Here is a 19,669-nt window from a genome sequence, read left to right on the forward strand (position 1 = left end):
TCATCATATCATATTTTCATGGAGATTATAGCCTTAATTGAAGAATCAATGATGAAGATAATAGGCTAGGTTTTCTTTGATCATTCTCATGTGAACAATTATGTAAGACTTTTATGTTCAACCTTTCTCATATTCATGTTGGATTAGATGTTTAATTTTTAATTGTGTTTGCATCTAATGTTGTTTGGATTTGAATGAATGATTACTTGTTTATGACTTTGAATGAAATTCATCTATCTTTTGATTTCAAATTATTGTTTATCATGGATTATTGAAAGAATCTCTCATGAACTTGTAATTTTGTTAATGAATAGAAGATCTAGTTGTGTCAATTCCTTGGTTTTTCGTTATCATGAATCATCACAACCGATTAATTTAGTTCTTAACATTCATTCAATCCAAACATTATAACGAATCATGTCTATGTGATTTCCAACGAATATAGGTTAGGTTACATATAAGAAAACATAATTTGAAGCATGAGAATGATCCCTTTTATTTAATTGAAGTAATTGTTAAGTTTATGATTAAATTTAGTTTTTAATCAAATCAATCAATCAATCGGTTTTAAATTTCATGTCTACTTTAATTAATTCTTGTAACTTGTTTAACACTTTCCCTTGATTCCCTGTGGATACGATATACTCTACTTGCCATAGCTAATTAGTGGTATTTAGTTTTATTTCTGATCGGTTCAACGACATTGATCAAATTTTGGCGCCGCTGCCGGGGAATCGGTGTGCAAAGTGTTAAAGTTTGCTTTCAATTGTTAACATTTTCAGAAAATACAAAAAGAATTAGTTTAGTTTTGTTTGTAGTTGTTTAATTTCTTTGCATTTTTGTATTTCCGAATTACGCTAGGTGTGTTATTTGTGTAGGTTACAGGTTGTTTATGCATACGAGGTATTCAAAGAAGAAATCACCGTTGTTGTTTGATCCGGAAATTGAGAAAACAGCTAGGAGAAACCGAGTACTTCATCGTGCAAACATGAGTAATCCCGGAAATATGCCACCAATTATTCAACCAACCGGAACCCAACAAGAACCTAACCTTGAACAAAATGTCCAACCCCAAAACCAACCTCAACAACAACATCCACCTCGATCCGTGAGAAGTGGATTCACAACTCCTCACCGAACTGGAACACCAACCTTTGTTGGAGAAGGATCACGGTATACGGAGTCGGTGTATGAAAGAGTTGATAATTGGAATGATGGGAGGTTTGATAATTATGATGGATATGATTGGAATGATGGAGATGATTATGGGCAACCACAAAACATTCAATACCCTCAATTTAACCAACCTCAATACATCAACCCAAGAATTCCTCAAGGACAACCACCACGTCACTATCGTCGTGGAGTTCCACCCATTAACCAACCACACAACCGTGTCAATCCTAATATGAACTATCAACCTCCACCACAAGGAGTTGATAGTCATTTTCGACCCGCCATAGCCGTTAATGCTTCGCCTATAGTACCACCGGTGTTGAGGGGTAGAGCTTTTGAAGTTAGACCTCAATGTTTAAGTATTCTACCGAGTTTTTATGGTAAAGCAACGGAGGAGCCTTATTTGCACTTGTCGGAGTTTGAGGCTATTTGTGGTACCATTGGAGGTCAAGGATTTTCTCCGGATGAAGTTAAACTAGTCTTATTTCAGTTCAATTTGAAGGATAAAGCAAAGCAATGGTTTTTATCATTGCCATCGGGGAGTATCTTTACATGGGCTGAAATGCAACAACAATTCTTGGATGAGTATTATACGATGCAAAAGACTAGTGATGCGAGAACTTCAATAAGAACTTTTCAGCAACAATCGGGTGAAACTTTTCATGAGGCTTTCAAGAGGTTTAATGAGTTGTTGAGAACTTGTCCTCACCATGGAATTGCTAAATGGGAGTTGATCACGGCTTTCTATGATGGTTTATTACCGGAAGAGAAAAGAGATGTGAATTCAATTAGCAATGGAACTTTCTTGACAAATCCTGAAGATGTTGATTGGGAATTCTTGGAGAAAATGAATGTGAATTCGAAAAGGCAAGCTCAATCGAATAGGAGAGCAAGGCATCCAATAGCTTCATCATCATCTACAAGTGATCAAGCTACCAAAGATCGACTTGAAGCTTTGGAACGGAAGTTTGCTAAGTTGGGGAAAGTTGAAAGTCAAGGTGTTGCTCATGTTTCTCAAGAATATCCAATTTGTGAAAGTTGTGATGAACTTGGACATACGACTTTGCAATGTCCATTGATCCCGGAACAAGTTGAAGAAGTTAATCAAGTGTATGGAGAAAAGAGACCATTTGACATGAACTCCAACACTTATCATCCGGGAATGAGAAACCATCCAAACCTTCGGTATGGAAATTCTTCAAATCAACTCAATCCGAATTTTCAAGGAATTAACCAAACCAGAGGAGCACCATTTCAACCGTTCCAAGGCCGAAACTACAACCAAGGGAATTACCAAGGTGGCCAAAATCAAGGATTCAATCGAGGCTACCCAAGAAACTTTCAACAAGGTAATAACCAAGGTGGAGCATCGGGAAGCAATGAGGTGTCAACCGGGGAAATTATGGAGTATTTGAAAGAGATGGATCGAAAGAATGAGATTCGGGATAAAACGGTTGAATCTTTGCAAAAGCAAGTGGGTCAATTAGCGGAGGATGTGTCGGAATTGAGGAAGAATCCAGGAAAGCTACCAAGTGACACGAAGATCAATCCACAACATCAAAGTGGCGGTCCGAAGAATGTCAGGAATGTGGAGATAAACAATGTAAGTACTCTTCGTAGTGGTAGGATTTATGATAATAAAGTTGAACCTCCATCATCACTTGTTGATGGTGTGGTGGAGGATGTTGATGATGACCAAGATAGTGAGCATGAACCAGAATTTATTTTGCCTAAACCAAGTAAAAAAGTGTCTTTTAAAGAGGTAGAAAACAATAGGTCTAGTGAAAAATTTTCTGAAAAACAAGGAAAGGATATGGAGGGTAATACCATTCCTTTTCCTTTGGCTTTGATTGATCCAAAACTTAGGCCTACACTTAAGAAAAGAGGTCCCCATGAGGAAGAAATGTGGGAAATTTTTAAACAAGTGAAAATCAATATACCTCTAATTGACATTATTAAACAAGTTCCGCCCTATGCTAAATATCTTAAGGAGTTGTGTACCCAAAAACGACATCATAAACTTCCAAAGAAGATTGTTTTGAATGAGGAAGTTAGTGCCGTTGTGATGGGTATACTTCCACCTAAACTCCAAGATCCTGGAGCGCCTTTAATTATAATTCAAGTTGGTGACTTTAAAATGAACAAGGCACTTTTGGATATGGGGGCGGGTGTGAGTATCCTACCGGGTATGTTGTATGACCAATATGACTTTGGACCATTGGAAAAAGTCGACACCACCTTGGTGATGGCTGATTTGTCCCTTAAACTTCCAAGAGGAATTGTCCAAGATGTCATAGTGAAGGTGGAGGACTTTTATTATCCTGTAGATTTTCTGGTTCTTGATTTTGCACCAAGCGGTAATGTGAGGCAGCCCAATGTCATTATGGGTAGGCCCTTTTTGGCCACCGCTAATGCATTAATCGATTGTAGAAGTGGTACGGTTGAAATGACCTTTGGCAACCGTAAGATTAGATTAAATGTTTTTGCTAGTGTTCCTAACCCCGTAGTTAGTGACGAATGCTTTATGGCGGATGTCATTGACGAGTGCATTTCTCACGAAAGTGAGGAACACACACGGGAGTATTGTGCTTTGGTTGACAGGTTGATTGTGGAGCATAGTGAAACATTGAAGAAGGAAGAGAAGGATTGGGAGATCATGGCAATTCAAGAAGGTAGACCACCATGGACTCATTTGGTTGAAAGTCTACCGGATCACATTGATACTCATCTCAAACCTTCCATTGAAAGTCCACCACAAGTTGAGTTGAAAGAACTCCCATCTCATTTGAAGTATGCATTTTTGGGAGATGTGATAAACGCCTAATCCGTATTAATTTAAGATACGAAAACGAACATGTTTTGTGAATGTTAATAGACGATTAGGGCGTGTTTATGTTGTTTAAGTGTTTCAGGTCTTTGGTGACAAATTGAAGTTAAATGGATCATTAAGAAGTCAAGCAAAGTCAAGAATCAAGTCAAGAAGTGTCAAGGCAAAAATCTGGAAAACTGCCATTTCCAGGGGGCAGTCTGGGACGGCCAGGGGGCAGTCTGGGACGGCCAGAGCTGCACTAAAAATCCGAAAATTAGGGATTTAATTACTTTTCAGTTTATAATACCTTCATACACGACTTGGGAAGTTACACTTCATATTTTCACATACCTGGGCAGTTTTCTAACACACACAACACCCCAATTTCATCATCAATTCATATTTTCATGAAGATCAAAGCCTTAATTGAAGAATCAATGATGAAGATTATAGGCTAGGTTTTCTTTGATCATTCTCATGTGAACAATTATGTAAGACTTTTATGTTCAACCTTTCTCATATTCATGTTGGATTAGATGTTTAATTTCCCATTAGTCTTTTAACATCTAATGTTGTTTGGATTGTTTGAATGATTACTAGTTTAGAACTTTGAATGAATTCCATCTATCTTTTGATTTCAATTTCTTGTTAATCAATTATTATTGGAAAAATCTCTTGTGAACTTGTAATCCTGTTAATGAATAGATAATTTAGTTGTGTCAATTCCCCGGTTTTCATCATCGTGAATCATCACAACCTAATTGATTAGTTCTTAGCATTCATTCAATCCAAGCATATAACGAATCATGTCTATGTGATTTCCAACGAATATAAGTTAGATTACATATTTGAACGCATAATTGGGAGCATGAGAATGGTCTACTTTGTTTAATTGAGTTATTTTGTTAAATCTTTAATCACTTTTAGTTTTAATCAAACAAATCAATCAATCAAATCGTTTTAAGTTTATGTCTAATTCAATTAACTCTTGTAATTTGTTTAACACTTTCCCTTGATTCCCTGTGGATACGATACTCTACTTACCCGTACTAATTATTGGTATTTAGTTTTAATTTTGATTGGTTCAACGACATCGATCAAATTTTGGCGCCGTTGCCGGGGAATCGGTGTGCAAAGTGTTAAAAATTTGCTTTCAATTGTTAAAATTTTCAGAAAATACAAAAAGAATTAGTTTAGTTTTGTTAGTAGTTGTTTATTTTCTTTGCATTTTTTATTGAATTACGCTAGGTGTGTTATTTGTGTAGGTTACAGGTTGTTTATGCATACGAGGTATTCAAAGAAGAAATCACCTTTGTTGTTTGATCCGGAAATTGAGAAAACAGCTAGGATAAACCGAGTACTTCATCGTGCAAACATGAGTAATCCTGGAAATATGCCACCAATTATTCAACCAATCGGAACCCAACAAGAACCTAACCTTGAACAAAATGCCCAACCCCAAAACCAACCTCAACAACAACATCCACCCCGCTCCGTGAGAAGTGGATTCACAACTCCTCACCGAACTGGAACACCAACCTTTGTTGGAGAAGGATCACGGTATACGGAGTCGGTGTATGAAAGAGTTGATAATTGGAATGATGGGAGGTTTGATAATTATGATGGATATGATTGGAATGATGGAGATGATTATGGGCAACCACAAAACATTCAATACCCTCATTTAACCAACCTCAATACATCAACCCAAGAATTCCTCAAGGACAACCACCACGTCACTATCGTCGTGGAGTTCCACCCATTAACCAACCACACAACCGTGTCAATCCTAATATGAACTATCAACCTCCACCACAAGGAGTTGATAGTCATTTTCGACCCGCCATAGCCGTTAATGCTTCGCCTATAGTACCACCGGTGTTGAGGGGAAGAGCTTTTGAAGTTAGACCTCAATGTTTAAGTATTCTACCGAGTTTTATGGTAAAGCAACGGAGGAGCCTTATTTGCACTTGTCAGAGTTTGAGGCTATTTGTGGTACCATTGGAGGTCAAGGATTTTCTCCGGATGAAGTTAAACTAGTCTTATTTCAGTTCACTTTGAAGGATAAAGCAAAGCAATGGTTTTTATCACTGCCATCGGGTAGTATCTTTACATGGGCTGAAATGCAACAACAATTCTTGGATGAGTATTATACGATGCAAAAGACTAGTGATGCGAGAACTTCAATAAGAACTTTTCAGCAACAATCGGGTGAAACTTTTCATGAGGCTTTCAAGAGGTTTAATGAGTTGTTGAGAACTTGTCCTCACCATGGGATTGCTAAATGGGAGTTGATCACGGCTTTCTATGATGGTTTATTACCGGAAGAGAAAAGAGATGTGAATTCAATTAGCAATGGAACTTTCTTGACAAATCCTGAAGATGTTGATTGGGAATTCTTGGAGAAAATGAGTGTGAATTCGAAAAGGCAAGCTCAATCGAATAGGAGAGCAAGGCATCCAATAGCATCATCATCATCTACAAGTGATCAAGCTACCAAAGATCGACTTGAAGCTTTGGAACGGAAGTTTGCTAAGTTGGGGAAAGTTGAAAGTCAAGGTGTTGCTCATGTTTCTCAAGAATATCCAATTTGTGAAAGTTGTGATGAACTTGGACATACGACTTTGCAATGTCCATTGATCCCGGAACAAGTTGAAGAAGTTAATCAAGTGTATGGAGAAAAGAGACCATTTGACATGAACTCCAACACTTATCATCCGGGAATGAGAAACCATCCAAACCTTCGGTATGGAAATTCTTCAAATCAACTCAATCCGAATTTTCAAGGAAATAACCAAACCGGAGGAGCACCATTTCAACCATTCCAAGGCCGAAACTACAACCAAGGGAATTACCAAGGTGGCCAAAATCAAGGATTCAATCGAGGCTACCCAAGAAACTTTCAACAAGGTAATAACCAAGGTGGAGCATCGGGAAACAATGAGGTGTCAACCGGGGAAATTATGGAATATTTGAAAGAGATGGATCGAAAGAATGAGATTCGGGATAAAACGGTTGAATCTTTGCAAAAGCAAGTGGGTCAATTAGCGGAGGATGTGTCGGAATTGAGGAAGAATCCAGGAAAGCTACCAAGTGACACGAAGATCAATCCACAACATCAAAGTGGCGGTTCGAAGAATGTCAGGAATGTGGAGATAAACAATGTAAGTACTCTTCGTAGTGGTAGGATTTATGATAATAAAGTTGAACCTCCATCAACACTTGTTGATGGTATGGTGGAGGATGTTGATGATGACCAAGATAGTGAGCATGAACCAGAATTTGTTTTGCCTAAACCAAGTAAAAAAGTGTCTTTTAAAGAGGTAGAAAACAATAGGTCTAGTGAAAAATTTTCTGAAAAACAAGGAAAGGATATGGAGGGTAATACCATTCCCTTTCCTTTGGCTTTGATTGATCCAAAACTTAGGCCTACACTTAAGAAAAGAGGTCCCCATGAGGAAGAAATGTGGGAAATTTTTAAACAAGTGAAAATCAATATACCTCTAATTGACATTATTAAACAAGTTCCGGCCTATGCTAAATATCTTAAGGAGTTGTGTACCCAAAAACGGCATCATAAACTTCCAAAGAAGATTGTTTTGAATGAGGAAGTTAGTGCCGTTGTGATGGGTATACTTCCACCTAAACTCCAAGATCCTGGAGCGCCTTTAATTACAATTCAAGTTGGTGATTTTAAAATGAACAAGGCACTTTTGGATATGGGGGCGGGTGTGAGTATCTTACCGGGTATGTTGTATGACCAATATGACTTTGGACCATTGGAAAAAGTCGACACCACCTTGGTGATGGCTGATTTGTCCCTTAAACTTCCAAGAGGAATTGTCCAAGATGTCATAGTGAAGGTGGAGGATTTTTATTACCCTGTAGATTTTCTAGTTCTTGATTTTGCACCAAGCGGTAATGTAAGGCAACCCAATGTCATTATGGGTAGGCCCTTTTTGGCCACCGCTAATGCATTAATTGATTGTAGGCGGGGTACGGTTGAAATGACCTTTGGCAACCGTAAGATTAGATTAAATGTTTTTGCTAGTGTTCCTAACCCCGTATTTAGTGACGAATGCTTCATGGCGGATGTCATTGACGAGTGCATTTCTCATGAAAGTGAGGAAGACACACGGGAGTCTTGTGCTTTGGTTGACAGGTTAATTGTGGAGCATAGTGAAACATTGAAGAAGGAAGAGAAGGATTGGGAGATCATGGCAATTCAAGAAGGTAGACCACCATGGACTCATTTGGTTGAAAGTCTACCGGACCACATTGATACTCATCTCAAACCTTCCATTGAAAGTCCACCACAAATTGAATTGAAAGAGCTCCCATCTCATTTGAAGTATGCATTTTTGGGAGAAGAACAAACTTTACCGGTGATTATTGCATCAAATTTGGAAGAAGTGCAAGAAAAGGCATTGCTAAAAGTGCTCAAGGAATACAAGGCGGCCATTGGGTGGACAATTGCCGACTTGAAAGGCATTAGTCCATCAATTGTGATGCATAAGATAATCACCGATTCTGAAGCAAAACCTTCACGTGATGCTCAAAGAAGGTTGAATCCTCATATGCGTGAAGTTGTGAAGAAGGAGGTGCTAAAGTGGTTGGATGCTGGAATCATTTATCCAATTTCAGATAGTACATGGGTAAGTCCAACACAAACGGTACCTAAGAAAGCTGGAATTCAAGTGGTGAAAGGAGATAGTGGTGAGCAAATTGCAACTCGACCCATCACCGGGTGAAGGGTATGCATTGACTACCGGAAGTTGAACACCGCTACTTCAAAAGATCATTTCCCATTGCCATTCATTGATCAAATCATCGAGAAACTTGCAGGTCAGAAGTTTTATTGTTTTCTAGATGGTTATTCGGGTTATAATCAAATTGCTATCCATCCCGATGACCAACACAAGACCACATTCACATGCCCCTATGGGACTTTTGCCTTTAGGTGAATGCCATTCGGTTTGTGTAATGCTCCAGCTACCTTTCAAAGGTGTATGATGAGTATCTTTTCAGATATGGTCGGTGATTCACTAGAAATCTTTATGGATGATTTTTCAATTTTTGGTCAAACCTTTGATAATTGTCTTGATGAGCTTACCAAAGTTTTGAAAAGATGTGTTGAGACAAATTTGGTTTTAAGCTGGGAAAAGAGCCACTTTATGGTTCAAGAGGGGACGGTTTTGGGTCATGTAATTTCAAATAAAGGCATGGAAGTTGACCGGGCCAAAATCAAAGTGATTTCTACTTTACCCCCTCCAACCAATGTTAAGGGTGTCCGTTCTTTTCTTGGACATGCCGGGTTCTATAGAAGGTTCATTAAAAGGATTTAGTGTCATAACAAAACCCCTTGTGTAATTTGTTGCTAAAAGATGTACCTTTTGTTTTTGATGAAGAGTGTTTAAAAGCTTTCAAAACTTTGAAAGATAAATTGGTTGAAGCCCCCATTTTGCAATCACCTAATTGGTCCATGCCTTTTGAAATTATGTGTGATGCAAGTGACTTTGCAATTGGGGCTGTTTTGGGGCAACGGGTAGACAAGAAACCCGTTGTGATTTATTATGCAAGTAAAACTTTATCGGATGCCCAATTGAATTATACGACCACCGAAAAAGAATTGCTTGCTGTTGTTTATGCACTTGACAAATTTCGTTCTTACATTTGTGGTAGCAAGGTCATAGTGTACACAGATCATAGTGCGGTCAAGCATTTGATGGAGAAAAAGGATGCAAAACCAAGGCTAATTCGGTGGGTGTTGCTACTACAAGAGTTTGATTTGGAGATTCGAGATAAGAAAGGAAGTGAGAACGTGGTAGCAGACCACTTGTCAAGGATTCAATCAATGGATGATGGATCAACCAAGGATATCAATGAAACGTTTCCAGATGAACATTTACTAACTGTTTCTATTATTCCTTGGTATGCAAATTTTGTGAATTTCTTGTCTGCAGGTAAAATACCGGAACATTGGCCTAAAAGAAAGAAGCAACAATTCTTGGCACAAGCAAAGCAATACATTTGGGATGAGCCGGATTTGTTCAAAGTTGGCCCGGATCAATTGGTGAGAAGATGCGTTCCGGAAGAAGAAATCCAAGAGGTTTTGACTCATGCACACTCATTTGCATGTGGAGGTCATTTCAGTGGCCAAAAGACAGGTTATAAAGTTCTTATGTGTGGTTTGTTTTGGCCTAGTATCTTTAAAGATGCCGCTGAATTTGTTAAAAAGTGTGTTAGGTGTCAACAACTAGGTAGTATTACCAAAAGAAACGAAATGCCCATGCAACCAATTTTAATTGTTAATATTTTTGATGTTTGGGGCATTGATTTCATGGGTCCCTTCCCTAATTCCTTTGGTAATTACTACATTTTAGTGGCTGTAGATTATGTTTCAAAATGGGTAGAAGCCATTGCCACTAAAACCAATGACCATACCGTTGTTTGCAAGTTTGTTCAAAGTAACATATTCTCAAGATTTGGAATTCCTCGTGTGATCATAAGTGATGGGGGATCTCATTTTAAAAATTTTCAGTTTGGCAAACTTCTCAAACGGTATGGCGTTAACCACCGAATTGCTACTCCTTACCACCCACAAACGAGTGGTCAAGTTGAGGTTTCCAATAGGCAAATTAAAGAAATTTTGCAAAAGACGGTTAGGCCCGATAGAAAGGATTGGTCAATAAAATTAAATGATGCTTTATGGGCTTATCGAACCGCTTTTAAAACACCTATTGGCACTACACCATATCGGTTGGTTTATGGGAAGGGTTGTCATCTTCCAATTGAACTTGCACATAGGGCTTTGTGGGCCGTTAAGGCCGTTAACATGGATTTTGAGAGTGCAGGTAAGGAAAGAAAGTTGCAATTGTGTGAATTGGAAGAATTGAGGAATGAAGCATATGAATGCGCATCAACATACAAAGACAAGATGAAAGCGGTTCATGATGCCAAGTTGAAGAAAAAGGTGTTTGAAGTTGGCCAAAAAGTTTGGCTTTACAATTCAAGATTGAAATTCTTTCCAGGAAAATTCAAGAGCAAATGGATGGGTCCATATGTCATTACAAGAGTTGGAAAGTTTGGTGAAATTGAAATTGAGGATCCAAAAGATGGAGTGAAGCAAATGGTCAACGGGCACCGTTTGAAGCCTTATTTGGATGCAAGTGACATTAATGGCTCTACAAAGGAAATGGTGAACTTCATCTCAAGTCCACCATCTTATGATCTTGCATGAATCAAATTGAGGTAATGTCGGGCTGAGGACAATAAACTTAGCGCTAAACGGGAGGCAACCCGTTGTTTGTTTGTTTTTCGCCTCATTTCCGGTATGTTTTCACTTTCGTTTATTTTTATTTACTTGTTTTAATGTTCGTCGCATAGTTACACAAGTTGGACAATTTTCGATTTCCATGTTTGAGAATTAAGTTGGGGAAGGTCGGTTTGGGTGAAAAATGAGAACGTTTTTGCAATTAATCGAGCCAAGTAACTTATCTCTAGTTTGACGTGTACATTGGGGGCAATGTACCTCTAAGTTGGGGAAGGAAGTTCAAAATTTATAAATTACAAATTTATGGCTTGCTAATTACAAAGTTTAATAAAGCAAATTTGTGATTTGTTAATTATAAAGTTGTTGTTTAAGAATTTTTAAAGTTGTGGTGTACTTAAAAAAAAAAAAAAAAAAAAAAAAAAAAAAAAAAAGTCAAACGTGGCGTCTGGGACGGTTGACCAGCGTCTTGGACGGTCTTCCCAATTGATCTGAAACGGCAAACGGCTCCCAGACGGTCCAATGTTCTGTGGGACGGTGACGACACGCTGAAACAGAAAATTCCAGGCCACCGTCTTAGACGGTGCCAGCTGCGTGTCAGACGGTATACCATAAAATGGCTTGCGTGCAGGACGGCTCTGGGGAGTGTGGGACGGTCTCCTGGAGTTGCTCAAAACGTTACACGGCCAAGAGACGGGTTCTTTTTCTGTCTTACGGTCATTGGATGGCCGAAACAACAACACCCAGACCACCGTCTTGGACGGTGGTGGCTGCGTGTGGAACGGTGGACCGACAACAGAGAAGATGAACAGGGGTGGTTGACTGAGCGAGTGTGGGTCGGATTATCCAAGAAACTGGATCGGGTCGTCTGGTCTGATGGATCGGGTAGTTAGGGAAGGTTGACTGGTCAACTGACCTAGTTTCTTTAGGTTATTATTAGTTTATTATTAGTTAATTAATAAAACATTTGAAAAATTATATATTTTTTTTTTTAATTACATACACACACACAAACCGATTCTCTCTCTCTCTGCCGATCATCTCTCTTTCCCTCTCTTTTTCTTTTCTTCCCCATTTGATTTTCCATAAACCCTAGAATTTCAAATCACCATATCTTTCTCAATTCCTAACCAAATCAAACAATTCTTGAGTCTAAATTGTATAATTTTTCGAGGGCTAGAAAACCCCTATCTCTATTTTTTTCAATTTCAGCCTCTATTTTTCGGTTCAAGTGAGTTTAAAAAACGAATTTTAGAGATTTTTCTTGTTCTTGCTTTTAATTATTAATCTTTATTAAAGTTTAATACTTTTTGGTTAATGTTGTTGATAGGATGAAGAAAAAAGCAGGAGCATTGATGAAAACTCTAGCCAAATCAACTGAGCCCACTTCTTCGAATCAACCTCAGCAAAAAAGGAGGAGAAAGATGGTTAATTATGACGAAGAAGAAGATGACACAATTCAAGAACCAGCAATAGAAGTTCAACAACAAGAAGAGAAACCCGAATGGCCGTGTAGTAAGCCCTTATCTTCTTTACCTTATAAATGGCAATGTGTATTGTTTAGAGATAAAATGGGTACGGCCGAAAATATGAAAAAACAATTGTTGGGTGAAAGGAAAGTTTTGTTGAAAGATTTTAAAGGTTTTGGGTTCATTGAAGCTTTTGAAAATAGTGGTTGGAAAAATGTCTTAGTATGGAATAATAATGATGACCCCGAAGTGAATTTAGAAGGTATCATGGAATGGTTGGGTACATTGAAAAGGATTGATGGTAAGAAACCTCCTGAGACCACCAAGTTAGTCGGTAAGGTGGATGGTAAAGATGTCACAATGTCTTTTGAAACTTTGGATAAAATAGTGAAGTTTGATTTAGGTCCTAAGTCGAAAAAGTCATTCGATTTTGTGTCTGATGATGTATTAAATGGGGTAGCCCCGGATATGAACTTGGTAGAGATGATAGCCGAGTTGTTCACATATCCTCGAGATGCTTTGAATGTAAACAAGAATTTGAGCCGTTCTAGGTTGAAACCGTTACCCCGTTTGATCATGAGCATTATTAGTTGGAATATTTGTCCAAGAAGTAGTGACAAGGGTTCAATAAGGTTACAAGAAGTTGTAGTGTTGTATGCTTTGGTAACGGGGAAGTTGAATTTGTCACTTAGACACATTATTATGACAAACATTTGGGAGGGTCGCAATAAGAAGGTTAAATTGATCATTCCTTATCCAAGGCTCATTACTCGCCTAATCTTTAGTCATAAAGCCGCTACAATTGATTCACCCACAATTCCGGTTAATCAAGTTGTTGTTTCCATGAAGAAATTGTTGAATGGAACTGAGTGGGCTTTGGAGGATAGGCCTCAATGTAGGATTTTAAAGGATTTGAAATCAATGGGGCGTTTGATAGCTCCTAAGGATGGATTAACTTTGGAGGAGGTTGAGGCACAATTGGAGCTTGTGGGGCCTATGGATGTTAATGAGCATGGTGAGCCGAGTGGTGATAATATGGGGAATGAGGAAGAACTACCAAGGATATGTGTTAATGTGTTAGATGCAGGAAGAGGAGGAAATAGGCCGAATGTTGGGATTAAGCGGCCTAATGATTATCATCGATGGACTTCTTTTGAGAAGAGTATGTGGAATTTGGCTGCTCAACAAGCTGAAGAAGCAAGAATTAGGCGACAAGAGCAGAGAGATTATGAGCGAGCAATGGCATATGCTCACGAGTTGGAGATTAGGAGAAGATTCCAGTATACGGAAGCTGTTCGTCATCACGAGGATCACACTGCGGGACTTCCTTTCATCGAGACTCCTCCAGTGTATAACTTTCAGACCATAGGAGATTATGAGGAGGAGAAACATCCCGCTTACCCTCAGAGCCACGATTCTGAGTGGTTACCACAGCAGTCTTGTGTAGGATGGATGGAGACTGGTCCGAGTGATCCCCTAGCATCATCTTCTGCAGCTTCTTCTTCTTCTACTGCTGCTCATGATTCATTTGATGGTCAGTCTTTGTATCGGAGTTTGATGGAGTCGATCTTTGGACCACCTCAGGGTCCACATCAGTGATTGGTACCTTCTATCCATTTTTCTAATTCTCTTGTGTGACTATGTGCCTTTCTAGGTTTGTTTTGATGTTTTTGCATTTTCAATTCGTAGGTAGATTTAATTTCTAGTTAATTTCATTTGTGTTTCTAGTTTAGATGTTGATTTACTTTCTTGTAATATTGAATTGAATCAAAGAGACAAAATGTTCGAGTTATATTAGTTATATATGTTTGTAAAATGAAGTTTTCTTGTGATCGGATGAGTACATGTAAGTGGGGCTAGGTAGTGTAGGCTAGATTACATGATATGATTGACTTATGAGCCGCTTGATAGAGTTGCTAGCAAGTAAAAACATAGAAATGTGCAAATAAGGGTAATATGCCAATTGTGAGTCGCAATGCATGTATCACACTTATTTATCCGTTATATCCTTCAATTTCATTAGAAAAACGCCTCGTCGATGATTGATTTAGATTGTTAGCGTAGCATTATTTTTCGTGATCATCATATTGTGTGAATCATTATTGTACATTAGGTTAGAACTAGTACACTTACCGTGTCGAGACCTCTAGCTTGAATTATGTGCTTAAAATCATAAAACAATCATACAAATCACTCCATAGTTCATTTCACTTCGTCATGAAATCCGTTAATAGTTCAAAGTTGTGTTGTTTATGATGATGAATCGAAAGAAAGAACAAAATCAAGGTCAAATTGAAAAATCCGGTTGAAAAGTCAAAGTATATGGTCATAAGTGAAATCCTATTCAATTATCCATGTAAGTTGATTCAAAAGAACCAAAAGTGAATTGTTCAAAAATCATTCTAGTAAATCACCAATTGAGAATCATTACCGTATTTCATTCCATATTTCCATCAATCTTGTATGAACACCGAAGTAATAGTTTGAGTTATGAGGTCTTGATTCGATTTGTTTACTAGCCTATGACTTTTAGTGTGCAATAATGAGTTGAGAGTTTCATATACATATATTGGCACATCTTTTGCTAATTCACTCAAATATGAACCGAGGGGAGTGTACATTGTGAGAGTGTGATGCATGTATTGTGGCGAATTTGAGGTTTATTAGGTTTAATTGCACATTTATATATTTCTATTTGCTAGTCGTAAATCTTTTGATAGTTATAAGTCTCGTGAGTTGGTTGTATTATGTAGTTTGGTTTGCATTACTTAGTTTTACCCAAGTGCACTTTGAAGGTTGCTTGAAGATTGAGTTTTACAAGTATATATAATCGATATAATTCTTATATGGTGTTTCTTTGGCGATAGGATATATTATAGGGTTGTAAATTGACTTGTCACATGATGAATGTCTTTTTCGGGACGAAAAAGAGTTAAGTTGGGGAATGTGATAAACGCCTAATCCGTATTAATTTAAGATACGAAAACGAACATGTTTTGTGAATGTTAATAGACGATTAGGGCGTGTTTATGTTGTTTAAGTGTTTCAGGTCTTTGGTGACAAATTGAAGTTAAATGGATCATTAAGAAGTCAAGCAAAGTCAAGAATCAAGTCAAGAAGTGTCAAGGCAAAAATCTGGAAAACTGCCATTTCCAGGGGGCAGTCTGGGACGGCCAGGGGGCAGTCTGGGACGGCCAGAGCTGCACTAAAAATCCGAAAATTAGGGATTTAATTACTTTTCAGTTTATAATACCTTCATACACGACTTGGGAAGTTACACTTCATATTTTCACATACCTGGGCAGTTTTCTAACACACACAACACCCCAATTTCATCATCAATTCATATTTTCATGAAGATCAAAGCCTTAATTGAAGAATCAATGATGAAGATTATAGGCTAGGTTTTCTTTGATCATTCTCATGTGAACAATTATGTAAGACTTTTATGTTCAACCTTTCTCATATTCATGTTGGATTAGATGTTTAATTTCCCATTAGTCTTTTAACATCTAATGTTGTTTGGATTGTTTGAATGATTACTAGTTTAGAACTTTGAATGAATTCCATCTATCTTTTGATTTCAATTTCTTGTTAATCAATTATTATTGGAAAAATCTCTTGTGAACTTGTAATCCTGTTAATGAATAGATAATTTAGTTGTGTCAATTCCCCGGTTTTCATCATCGTGAATCATCACAACCTAATTGATTAGTTCTTAGCATTCATTCAATCCAAGCATATAACGAATCATGTCTATGTGATTTCCAACGAATATAAGTTAGATTACATATTTGAACGCATAATTGGGAGCATGAGAATGGTCTACTTTGTTTAATTGAGTTATTTTGTTAAATCTTTAATCACTTTTAGTTTTAATCAAACAAATCAATCAATCAAATCGTTTTAAGTTTATGTCTAATTCAATTAACTCTTGTAATTTGTTTAACACTTTCCCTTGATTCCCTGTGGATACGATACTCTACTTACCCGTACTAATTATTGGTATTTAGTTTTAATTTTGATTGGTTCAACGACATCGATCAAATTTTTGGCGCCGTTGCCGGGGAATCGGTGTGCAAAGTGTTAAAAATTTGCTTTCAATTGTTAAAATTTTCAGAAAATACAAAAAGAATTAGTTTAGTTTTGTTAGTAGTTGTTTATTTTCTTTGCATTTTTGTATTTCCGAATTACGCTAGGTGTGTTATTTGTGTAGGTTACAGGTTGTTTATGCATACGAGGTATTCAAAGAAGAAATCACCTTTGTTGTTTGATCCGGAAATTGAGAAAACAGCTAGGATAAACCGAGTACTTCATCGTGCAAACATGAGTAATCCTGGAAATATGCCACCAATTATTCAACCAATCGGAACCCAACAAGAACCTAACCTTGAACAAAATGCCCAACCCCAAAACCAACCTCAACAACAACATCCACCCCGCTCCGTGAGAAGTGGATTCACAACTCCTCACCGAACTGGAACACCAACCTTTGTTGGAGAAGGATCACGGTATACGGAGTCGGTGTATGAAAGAGTTGATAATTGGAATGATGGGAGGTTTGATAATTATGATGGATATGATTGGAATGATGGAGATGATTATGGGCAACCACAAAACATTCAATACCCTCATTTTAACCAACCTCAATACATCAACCCAAGAATTCCTCAAGGACAACCACCACGTCACTATCGTCGTGGAGTTCCACCCATTAACCAACCACACAACCGTGTCAATCCTAATATGAACTATCAACCTCCACCACAAGGAGTTGATAGTCATTTTCGACCCGCCATAGCCGTTAATGCTTCGCCTATAGTACCACCGGTGTTGAGGGGAAGAGCTTTTGAAGTTAGACCTCAATGTTTAAGTATTCTACCGAGTTTTTATGGTAAAGCAACGGAGGAGCCTTATTTGCACTTGTCAGAGTTTGAGGCTATTTGTGGTACCATTGGAGGTCAAGGATTTTCTCCGGATGAAGTTAAACTAGTCTTATTTCAGTTCACTTTGAAGGATAAAGCAAAGCAATGGTTTTTATCACTGCCATCGGGTAGTATCTTTACATGGGCTGAAATGCAACAACAATTCTTGGATGAGTATTATACGATGCAAAAGACTAGTGATGCGAGAACTTCAATAAGAACTTTTCAGCAACAATCGGGTGAAACTTTTCATGAGGCTTTCAAGAGGTTTAATGAGTTGTTGAGAACTTGTCCTCACCATGGGATTGCTAAATGGGAGTTGATCACGGCTTTCTATGATGGTTTATTACCGGAAGAGAAAAGAGATGTGAATTCAATTAGCAATGGAACTTTCTTGACAAATCCTGAAGATGTTGATTGGGAATTCTTGGAGAAAATGAGTGTGAATTCGAAAAGGCAAGCTCAATCGAATAGGAGAGCAAGGCATCCAATAGCATCATCATCATCTACAAGTGATCAAGCTACCAAAGATCGACTTGAAGCTTTGGAACGGAAGTTTGCTAAGTTGGGGAAAGTTGAAAGTCAAGGTGTTGCTCATGTTTCTCAAGAATATCCAATTTGTGAAAGTTGTGATGAACTTGGACATACGACTTTGCAATGTCCATTGATCCCGGAACAAGTTGAAGAAGTTAATCAAGTGTATGGAGAAAAGAGACCATTTGACATGAACTCCAACACTTATCATCCGGGAATGAGAAACCATCCAAACCTTCGGTATGGAAATTCTTCAAATCAACTCAATCCGAATTTTCAAGGAAATAACCAAACCGGAGGAGCACCATTTCAACCATTCCAAGGCCGAAACTACAACCAAGGGAATTACCAAGGTGGCCAAAATCAAGGATTCAATCGAGGCTACCCAAGAAACTTTCAACAAGGTAATAACCAAGGTGGAGCATCGGGAAAATGAGGTGTCAACCGGGGAAATTATGGAATATTTGAAAGAGATGGATCGAAAGAATGAGATTCGGGATAAAACGGTTGAATCTTTGCAAAAGCAAGTGGGTCAATTAGCGGAGGATGTGTCGGAATTGAGGAAGAATCCAGGAAAGCTACCAAGTGACACGAAGATCAATCCACAAAATCAAAGTGGCGGTTCGAAGAATGTCAGGAATGTGGAGATAAACAATGTAAGTACTCTTCGTAGTGGTAGGATTTATGATAATAAAGTTGAACCTCCATCAACACTTGTTGATGGTATGGTGGAGGATGTTGATGATGACCAAGATAGTGAGCATGAACCAGAATTTGTTTTGCCTAAACCAAGTAAAAAAGTGTCTTTTAAAGAGGTAGAAAACAATAGGTCTAGTGAAAAATTTTCTGAAAAACAAGGAAAGGATATGGAGGGTAATACCATTCCCTTTCCTTTGGCTTTGATTGATCCAAAACTTAGGCCTACACTTAAGAAAAGAGGTCCCCATGAGGAAGAAATGTGGGAAATTTTTAAACAAGTGAAAATCAATATACCTCTAATTGACATTATTAAACAAGTTCCGGCCTATGCTAAATATCTTAAGGAGTTGTGTACCCAAAAACGGCATCATAAACTTCCAAAGAAGATTGTTTTGAATGAGGAAGTTAGTGCCGTTGTGATGGGTATACTTCCACCTAAACTCCAAGATCCTGGAGCGCCTTTAATTACAATTCAAGTTGGTGATTTTAAAATGAACAAGGCACTTTTGGATATGGGGGCGGGTGTGAGTATCTTACCGGGTATGTTGTATGACCAATATGACTTTGGACCATTGGAAAAAGTCGACACCACCTTGGTGATGGCTGATTTGTCCCTTAAACTTCCAAGAGGAATTGTCCAAGATGTCATAGTGAAGGTGGAGGATTTTTATTACCCTGTAGATTTTCTAGTTCTTGATTTTGCACCAAGCGGTAATGTAAGGCAACCCAATGTCATTATGGGTAGGCCCTTTTTGGCCACCGCTAATGCATTAATTGATTGTAGGCG

Source organism: Erigeron canadensis, chromosome 2 (genome assembly GCF_010389155.1).
Source record: "Erigeron canadensis isolate Cc75 chromosome 2, C_canadensis_v1, whole genome shotgun sequence".
NCBI classification, from domain to species: domain Eukaryota; kingdom Viridiplantae; phylum Streptophyta; class Magnoliopsida; order Asterales; family Asteraceae; genus Erigeron; species Erigeron canadensis.